Consider the following 9,460-nt stretch of genomic DNA (forward strand, 5'->3'; position numbering starts at 1 on the left):
ACTCAAGAAAGTGCCTCAAATTTTTTTATGATTATATTTCACACAGTTCATTGATAAGACATTTATTTGTTATATTTTGACGAAATGCAAAATTGTAAATGTTTAAATTAAAATGCTATATTTGCCTATTTCTCCATATACCACTTTTAGACTTAGTCCTCATTTCGATGTGATGGGTCACATTTGTTTAAAATCTTAACTCTTTACAGTAGTTTCTTGAATCTGAAGCACCTGGAAAAAAATGTTTGTTTCAAATTTTGCAACTTAGCAAAAATAGTTTGATTAATAAAATCATTGTATGAATTTATAAATTCGGTGATATAATGTAATCATTGGATGTTTATCTAAAGTTGATTAGTTTTAGAGGGAYCCCTGACATCTTTTTCAGTTTCAGGCATTTCTACATTCTTCTCTGTCAACGCGCTCTAGTTTAATTTAATGTGGCTGATTGTCAGATACTGTCAAAATTAATCTTCAGGGTGGATAGAGCTCACAGCCTCGCACCAGAACACCTAATGTCTTTTTATACACTTTGTGCATAAATAGTATGGTATTATTTTTTTATTTATAAAAACTAAAGTATTTTTACAGTCTAGTAAATATTTGTGAAATAATATCCCTTAAGAGACAGTCCAATTCAAGATGGCCGCCAAAGCCAACTGATGTTAGAAAGCGTGCATGAAGGGGAGTGGGCAGTATGCATTAATCAAAGAATGGTGGTCCTTTTTATATTTTAAGGGTTCATAAATGGTTTTGAAGTTGACACTCGGGGCACTAAAATAAAAGTTGTCTTTTTTATTATTATAATTTTTTTTGTGATTTTATTTCAGCGCTGAACTGAATGACAAGTGTGAACTCACAACAACATGGCTCACCTTTTCATTTCTCACACCTTTCCCTCAGAGTCAGAGCGCGACTGTATAAGCTCGGTACATGGAAGGTGTCGAGAACCTCTCTGTTGGTTTTACCACACATATCACTGACTCGGTGGTAAAGTCTCACCCTTCCCAAAGTACAGGCGAGGAGGCAGGCTGTAGCTATGACAACCATGAAGGAGGCGAAAACGACTGGGTAAAAGGATTGAAGGTTTTAAGCTCTACTGTTAAAATCTACTGTCTGAAGCCTGGGGCAAGTTTTATTCAGTCTTTGTCACTTGTGTGTGTTGATACAAGTGTGGCTGAGATAAACGGAGACTCAAAGCTGCTTTTTCCTCCTATATTTTCCTGCCGTTTTCTTGCTCTATTTGAGCTCTCTGTCAGACCAATGCAAGCTATTTGAAGAGTTTATTCACCAGTTACTCAATGTGGCCCGAAAACCTGGAGAAAAAAAAGGCTGAATCATATCTATTAGTTGCAAACACTTGCGTGGCTAATTGAATGGAAGGAAACACTTCACAGGGGAGACACAAAGCAGCAGCACAGTGGATGTGACATCAAATAGACCATATAATAGCCTAATATAATCGCATAACTGGGCTTTATGTTCGTATTTAGTCTTTGAGTGAGATCACTCTTTGATTAGATGTGAGTCTGTGTTAAATTTCTTTTGTCARGTTTTGTACAGTATTACAAAATCAGGATTTTATTTCTATTCAGATTTATCTTTGAATGTTTTAACAAACACATCTTTGTCCAAAAGGCAAGACTTTTAGTGATCACCACAAAATAACTTGTTGGAAGATATAAACCTAATGATGCATTTGTTGTTTTTACATTAAATTTATTATCTCTTGTTATAAAGGATTTTCACGGTGTGTCGTCTTTTATATGTATTAATCAGACCGCCTACACGGTGTGAATCTAAAAGGCAGTTTTTAATGTCTACTATAGGCCTGATGTGTTAATGTTCATCTGCACAAATACTTACCTGCTTGGTTTCAATTAAGCTCTTAAAACAAATTTACTGGATCTTTTTTTTAATGGAAATAGAAAATTGTTTAAAGAGCTGCAATTAGAAAAGCAATGCATCCCAGTGCAGATTCTGCTGCTGTAATGTTATACTTTAAACTAATTTTACACAGCAGATGCTTTACTCGTAACTCATTAGGATTTCAAATTTTCATTTCTGCCCATGGAATCAGGATCTAACAGGTTTTTTATTTTTTTGTACTGTAAACTTTGCTTCAGCTATATCCACTTTTGCAGTAATCAAAGTTTGATTGGTCAGGTTTTTTTTTTTTTATATAAACCAATGAAATGAAATACAAATTATATTTAAACATTTCTGCAATAAAAAAAAGCTTTTTTTGTGTGTGTNGGTCAGCTGAGCTCCTGTGCAGCGGAGCAGAGAGGGAGAGAGACGAAGTAAACAAACAAGCAGGAAAATGAAACTTATCGCCGTCTTTTTTTTACCGACCTCAAAAAAAGTTATCGTGCAATTAATTGATTTATTGTCTATCGCGACAGGCCTAAAACTGAAACAGGACTTGAACAAAACAAACAGTTTTCTTGTTTGTTCACATACCTTACATTTTTTCAGTTTTTTTAAAGTAAGATTTCACTTTTACATTTGTGTAAACTGACTTCAATGAAACACCTACGATTCCTTCTTAGAATGGAGATCCCCTGCTGCCTTTTACGCCAGAGTTTTAAAGAGGACATGTCATGCAAAGTAGGCTTGAGGGGTACGACTGTATTTTGGTGTACCACAGTATAGAAATTTAAAAATTATGATTGTATCAGTCACACGTGACACACCAAATTTTCCGCAATTCCCATAAGGCTGGGACATAAACATTTGAGGATCTAAGAAAAGACGGAGTCCTGGGGAGCAGAGACACCTCCACCTGTCGTGCCTCTTAATCTCCGAGCGAGATAATTTTTTTTTAAATCAGAGCGAGCTAGTGGCCGAAAAGTTACTTCCCAGCTCCTGAAATAGTGAGCCAGTGTAGTGCTGACAGCTTCAGAGACCACCCAGCTGTGGCCTGCAGGTCTCTTAAGTCAAACCACCATAACTGGATAACTTTTGGATTTAAACTTTCCGTGATTTTTCTTTTTCCCTTTCTCGAGACGAGTGCTTCTTGCTGCAGACAGGGAAATAACTCCAGGAAATACTGTACCTACAAAATATTGGCACAAAGGCTGGCTAAAAGCATGCAATAGCACGGATACAACTGATACAGGGTGCTTGTGGAGCTACAGTAAGAAGGAATTCAGACCAAAGCATTGCAGTTCTACTTTATATTGACCCAAACTGTATGATTTAAATGTAAAAAGGAAGGATTTAAAAACATCATATGTCTCCTTTAAGATCATCTGATGTTGAGAAATGACTGTTTATAGTTATGGGCTGGTTATGTCTGTTTTGTTTAAACCTTGTGAATGACCAGATGTGATAGAACTCAAACTAAATGTTGAGGATGTCTCTTAGCTACTGACACGCCATATTTTACCTCAATATCTGTACACGACAGAGTTAAAGCCATTTTTGTATTTGAGGTTGTGTAGGTAACATCTTGAATGAAGTTCGGTTGTAGGGGTGCATTCAGTGATTCCTTTCTGAGAATTTCATTAAAATCAAACACATTGACACAGGGAAAAAAAGTATTGCCCTATTGCCTTTGCCGGCAGGCTATAAGAAATGTTCATAAACCCAAAAAAATAATAAAAAAAAGATTATGTGCACCTACTATCACTTTTCCACTAACCCTTATTTATTTATTTATTTATTTATTTATTTATTTATTTATTTATTTATTTATTTATTTATTTTCAGAAAAACAAAAAGTTACCGTGTTAAATTTTTCAGTCCAGATGGCACACGTTTATTTTTATTTTTTGTCCCTACAGAACAAAGAGGTGAGAAATCTTTTGTGCAGTAGTGCTGAAACAGCATTACATTGTCTTCCTTTCTAAATAGAAGTTGGTGCACTTCTAATTGGGCTTTAAGCCTTTAGAGAATTGAGGGTGGGTGTTTGTTTTTTTCAAACTCAAACTGTTGATCACTTTGTGTGTTTTTGTGTTTTCATTTTCTCACTGGACCTCTTTTTTCTGGGGAATTCATTAACTGTGTGAGGACCAGCAGTCCTCATTGGGACCAGAACCAGTTGGACATCACAGTAATWTTTTGAGCTTTTGAGTTATATATAAATTTGTAATGATTGACAACAGGATTTGTGATTTGGTGTCTACATTTATTGCAATTAAATGTGTTTTTTAAGGTTATTTGTATACTTTGTGTGTGTGTGAGTGAGTGAGTGAGAGAGAGACTGGTAGCTTTATTAGAAAGTCTGTGCAATGTTTATTACATCAAAGCTTCAGTATAATTTGATCATTTAAGGCTATTCATTTTTATATATAGCTGAGTAGATGACTGTTTTTCAGTTTGAAAATGTCTCATTCAGTTAAACTGATTACAAGATCATCTCCTCTACAAGAAAAAGCCATTTAATTTATCTCAGCTCGTGCTCCTGGGAATAAAGCCATGTGGTCAGCAGTAAATTACTCTGCAATGGCCYATTCTGGGTGAATTGCTTTAGTCTCTGAGTGGAAGGAGGAAGAACAAAGGGGCCTAAACAATGCAGAACAACAGGCGCGGTGCAGAAACTCCCCGGCAGCTCTCACTCAGTCTCAGTTTCTCATCTCAAGTGTCCCTTTACCTGACTTAACCTCATACTTAACACCTCTTTCACTCTACATACGGCTGGTAGCAGCATCTCTCTCCCTGTCAGTCTCACATCACTGAAATCTGCTACAATAAAGTGCTTCTTCACCTGATCATATTCCTTCTTTTTTATCTTCCAGATCTTGTATTCATGTTTTCTTTTTTTAAATTATTTTTTTGGATGTAATGTGGATCAGTGGTAATCCAAGGGCCAGCCTGTCTCAGATCATGATAAAATATAGAAACAGAGCTAATTCCAGGGCTTTTTGCTGCATTAGAGTGGATGCCAGTGACCTTTTGAATTGTCTGGTTTTTGTCACATTTAGATAATAAATCAAAAAAACGCCACTAAAACACACACTGGTCTCCAAAGACCTTAATTGATTCAATTTATTGTTATTTTGTTTATCCAGTAAATTTCTTTTAGATGTGCAGGCAAATGTCACTGCAGTGAGACTGAGTTACACTGGAGATTATTGGGATTAAAATGACATGTAATACTTTAAGAACATTAACTCACTCAATTACTGTTTTAAAAATATATTAAGGGATTTATCTGTAATCTGCACAATGAACAGTGAAGCACATTCAGAATTATGACTTATTTTAATGAAAGCACAGGTTTTAATGGGATTGAGTGCTGTTTCTCATCAAATATTGATTTCAGTTAGGTTCAGATCTACAAAAAAAATCCCTTTTGTTGTGTTAACTCTGTTCCAGAGTACTGGCTCCGGTCATGTTCTTCTGATTTTTGTGGAAGGGCACCAACAAATTTATTGGCAGATCTGCAGATGTTTAGGTGTGGGCATTTGTTCTGTCTCCCTGTGTTTCCAAACAGGTGTGTTTTTAAGATGTATTCTTCTGTGCTCAAATAGCAGTCACTYATGTTGACAATCTGTGACTAACAAGCTGAATATTTTACTGGCTGTGTTTTTATTTACTGAGTCAAGTGTCTGCACCACCTGCTGCCGCGTAAAACAATGTCTGTGTTTACGCTTCGTTTCACCATTGCATCTCAGTGTGACACCCAGATTTTTGTCATTATCTTTAACAATATACAACAGAGGTGTGAAGGATTGGCAAATTAAATAATGCTGCAGACAGAAGGGATTTTTCTCCACTTCATTTTAGCACAAATTTGAGATCATTTGCCAGCCGTTGGAAATCGTTATCTGACAGTTCTGTATGTCTTTATTAACCTCTGCTGAAGTGCTCTTCTTGACGAGGGCTAACTCAAAGGTATGGCTTGATATTGTGTTTGTATATATTGTATAAATATATATTTAATGTATATTTTTAAACTTCAGAACAGACCAAGTCTGTGTGTGTTGTGATAAATGATTAACAAGACTCAGACACGGTATACTGTAGATATACGTAGAGTATCTAACTAAATAAATTCTTTCAGTCTAGATTTATGTTTTGGTCTGATTAATCTGGATGACAGACCTTGAAAACTTCATCATTAATTTAACATTTATTGTTTTAACTCTAAAAAACCAAAAACTCCTGAAGTTTTTGTTTCCTTCCTCACAGAAAATCTAGTTTTTCTTTTAAACTAAGTAAGAAATAAAATAAATTTTATTCAAGGTCAGTGTTTCTCTACCAGTATAATTAGGACAAAAGTCCCATGAACCCAGGAAATTTGCTATTTTTATGGAAAATAACTGTAAACTTTATTTAACTATCATTTTTCAAAGCTTGGAATTAATTGTTTATGATAAAAGTGTGCCATAGATTATTTTAATAATATTTTTTAGGAAAACTAGTGCTGTGGTTGGAAAAGCTCAACATTTTATAATATCAAACAAACAAAAAATATGTAAATGAACTATAGTGATAACAGATGAATCTGACAGCATCTTTAAGTTAGTACAAAACTTTACCAGATACAAGCTAAATTTACCATTTAGAGATTTTTTCTGTAATCAAAAATGATACTGTGTGAGCTGAACTTTTCTTATAACTTTGCGTAGCATCATTTTTTTTTCTCTGAGTTGACATGTGAACGTGTCAGCATTTTTAAAGTCGACCTGGAACCAGTTTGTCTTGCAGAACTGCAAAAATCTCGTACCAACCAACACCCACCTTTAGTCCTGCCCTGCCCTCTTCTTTGAAACGTCACCTTTCTTTTCCCAAACAACTCACAGCAAATGCAGTCAGTTTGCTTTGGTTTGATTTTCTTGGCAGTCAGACACCACCTTGTGACTGTGGAAGGGGCGTGCCAACCTCAAGTTTGTTTAATCTGGTTTTTCAGGACTGTCTCTCCGACATGAAGACGAACATGTGGTGAAGTGTGGTTTTAGAAGGTTGTGATTCATTGATTATTGAACACTGTGGTTTATGCTCTGTAGAATCATTCCTGCATCCACAATGTCAATACATCTTTAAAATGCACAAATAATCATATCAAATAGTCTGTCATTAAGTGGTTTAGTAATCTGCATTGGTTTTATTGATTGTGGAGTGGTGCAAATGAAATCAAGCAAGATTAATAACTCATTCAATCATAACTTGTTTGTGTTGCGTGATTAAACGAGTATTTTGCAAGTCTAGATCCACAGCATCACATGARAAATTGCTTTTTTAAAGTTTTTTAATCTTTTGACAATCAGTTGCAATGTACAGCCTCTAATTTTGACCTCTGCCCTGTTAGCGGTGTTTGTTTAATTCTACAGTGAAGGAGTGTGACGTAATGATCTTAAAACATTTTCCTGAAAATTAGGGCTGGCTTGCTTTAGTTATTTTTAATTTCTGCTGCTATCATGTTATGGCATGAATTTTATTTTTCTACGGTGTTAAAACATCTTCCACTTTCTCTCTTATGCTTTAAATTGGAAACAAGCTAAAAGAAGGAAACCTTGTATAGCAGAGGATAATTACTGCTCAGCTCACTGATTCTAATTTTTCTCACTTATTAACTTTGTCTAACACCTCCTGGTGCAGGATTTCATTATTTTCTTAGAGGAAACTCGCTAGTTTGAGAGTTAATTTTTCCTTCAGGTGCTCATTTCTGAGTTCAAAAGACATCTGGATGACATCTAAAATGTCCATAAAAGTCTTGAATACATAGGGCATTTTGTATAGCAAATACTATTTTGTAGATGTCTAAATCTTGTTGACATTTAAAAAAGTTTCTGTGTGACTCAGACTTGGTTTCTTTAGTGTTTTTGGGACTCTTTGTGTCTCCTGCTGAGCTGACCAGCAGCGTTTCTACAAGCTGCTCACCTGAGCGTTCCTAAGGTCTGAGTCGGGCCTGATCACATGCCGCGAGAAACTCTCTGATTGACAAAGCTACTGCTGTCATTAACTATTTCTGAGCTTGGTCAGATCTAATTCCTGTGATGGGGCTCTATGTGTAAGTTATTAATAATTTATTACTTTTAACGATGGCATGAGCTCGTGGGCCGGATATGAAGCAGGGGCTGCCAGTTGATGATCAGAGCTATACATAACCTTTTTTAGTGCTGTCTCTCAGAGCTGATCAACTTTTAAATTTGTGTTTTTTTAGGTAAACTTAATATAATCCTGCCCGTCTGGAAACAGTGACTCTAGACTGACGGACAGACTAATTGACACAAAAAGTGGGTGGAAAAGAGAACAGGAAAAAGGTGAGTTGTTCTCTTACTTTTACCTTTTTTTTCCCCTTTGGTTTGTTTTACTAGTGGAAGAAAATAAATAATGTAGACRAAATATTGTTTGCTTCTGTTTGGTGAAAGAATTTGTAAAAGCCTGATAGAGCAATTGTGAAATTTTAAGAAAACAAAGACAATATTTAAAAGCTTGTGACCTAAACCATGGAGATTGTATTTAAAATTCTTTAGAGACACTGGATTCTCCAACGATTTGGAGAATCATAAACCCACACTATCCTTTTTGGTCCCAAACAAAAGATTTGGACATTTAGCATTCTGTACGAGTTGAGGTGTAATATCAGTCAAGGATGATGGTTTTCATTTTCACTGTCTCACCTTGAAGAACTTTATTATTCTTGTTAGTTGAATTTTGCTCAGAAGAGAGATAAAAAAATTCTAACACATTCTTTTCTGCGCTGAGGTTGCTCTAAAGCGCTTTGTTTTCACACTCAGGTGAGACAAACCGTGCCTCTGACACAGTATCCTGTAGTGAACTGGGTCTGTTGAACACCTTGGCGTAATACTGGGATGCCCTTTCAAGAGTGTATAAACAACTATGGTTTAAATTTACAATGTCAGCCTTGAACACCCCACACACACTTGTCTGTGGCCATACTCAAACGACAAAAAACAAATGCTTCAGTAATTTGTGGCCTTGTTGTCACCGTTATCATTATGATGTTTTTAATCACACTCAGTCAGGGCCTGTGGTCTGAGTGGTTGCAGAGTTGACACTCTGCTTCGGTAAGCTGCCTACTTATGTATGTAAAGTAGTTTTCATGCCGCTCGCCCCAGTGGCCTTTCCCACTATCATCTCAGTGGGAGTGTTTGGGGTCTCTGTGTGCATGTTTTTAAGTCTAAATAGTAGAGATTACAGTGAATCACTGAGACTGAACCAGGCAGAAAAATATCCTCCACTGCTCTTCTCCACAGTGCTCATAACTCAACCATGGCTGCCCTAGCTCAACAGGAGGCCTTTTTTTCACTGGTGTGTCTGAGTTCATTCACTCAATTTAGTTTGTACTAATTTTATTTGGTCAATGAATCACTCAGTAGTGAGATAAAATACCAAGCATGTGTTTAAATTTAGCCTCTTAAWTGAGAAACAACGTAAAGGATTGATTATTGGCCAAAACTGAATAGGCCTGTCACGATAACAAATTTTGCTGGGCGATTAATTGTCTCAAAATTTATTGCGATAAGCGATAATATTGCCTGGTGAC

The 9,460-nt window shown here is 36.0% G+C and overlaps 1 protein-coding gene across 5 annotated transcripts in view; it reads left to right on the forward strand.

Annotated features, from left to right (window-relative positions):
* The window catches only part of strbp (spermatid perinuclear RNA binding protein), a 46,048-nt gene that overhangs the window by 2,802 nt on the left and 33,786 nt on the right, over positions 1-9,460 (forward strand). For 3 of the 5 annotated variants that reach the window (XM_014031733.1, XM_014031731.1, XM_014031735.1), the window contains exon 2: positions 8,114-8,213. The exons of the other annotated variants lie outside the window; for them this stretch is intronic. The gene's annotated coding sequence lies outside the window, so the exon portion shown is untranslated. The remainder of the gene's footprint in view (positions 1-8,113; positions 8,214-9,460) is intronic. 5 annotated transcript variants of the gene reach the window in all.

This window comes from Austrofundulus limnaeus, unplaced genomic scaffold, assembly GCF_001266775.1.
Source record: "Austrofundulus limnaeus strain Quisiro unplaced genomic scaffold, Austrofundulus_limnaeus-1.0 Scaffold1308, whole genome shotgun sequence".
Lineage (NCBI taxonomy): Eukaryota > Metazoa > Chordata > Actinopteri > Cyprinodontiformes > Rivulidae > Austrofundulus > Austrofundulus limnaeus.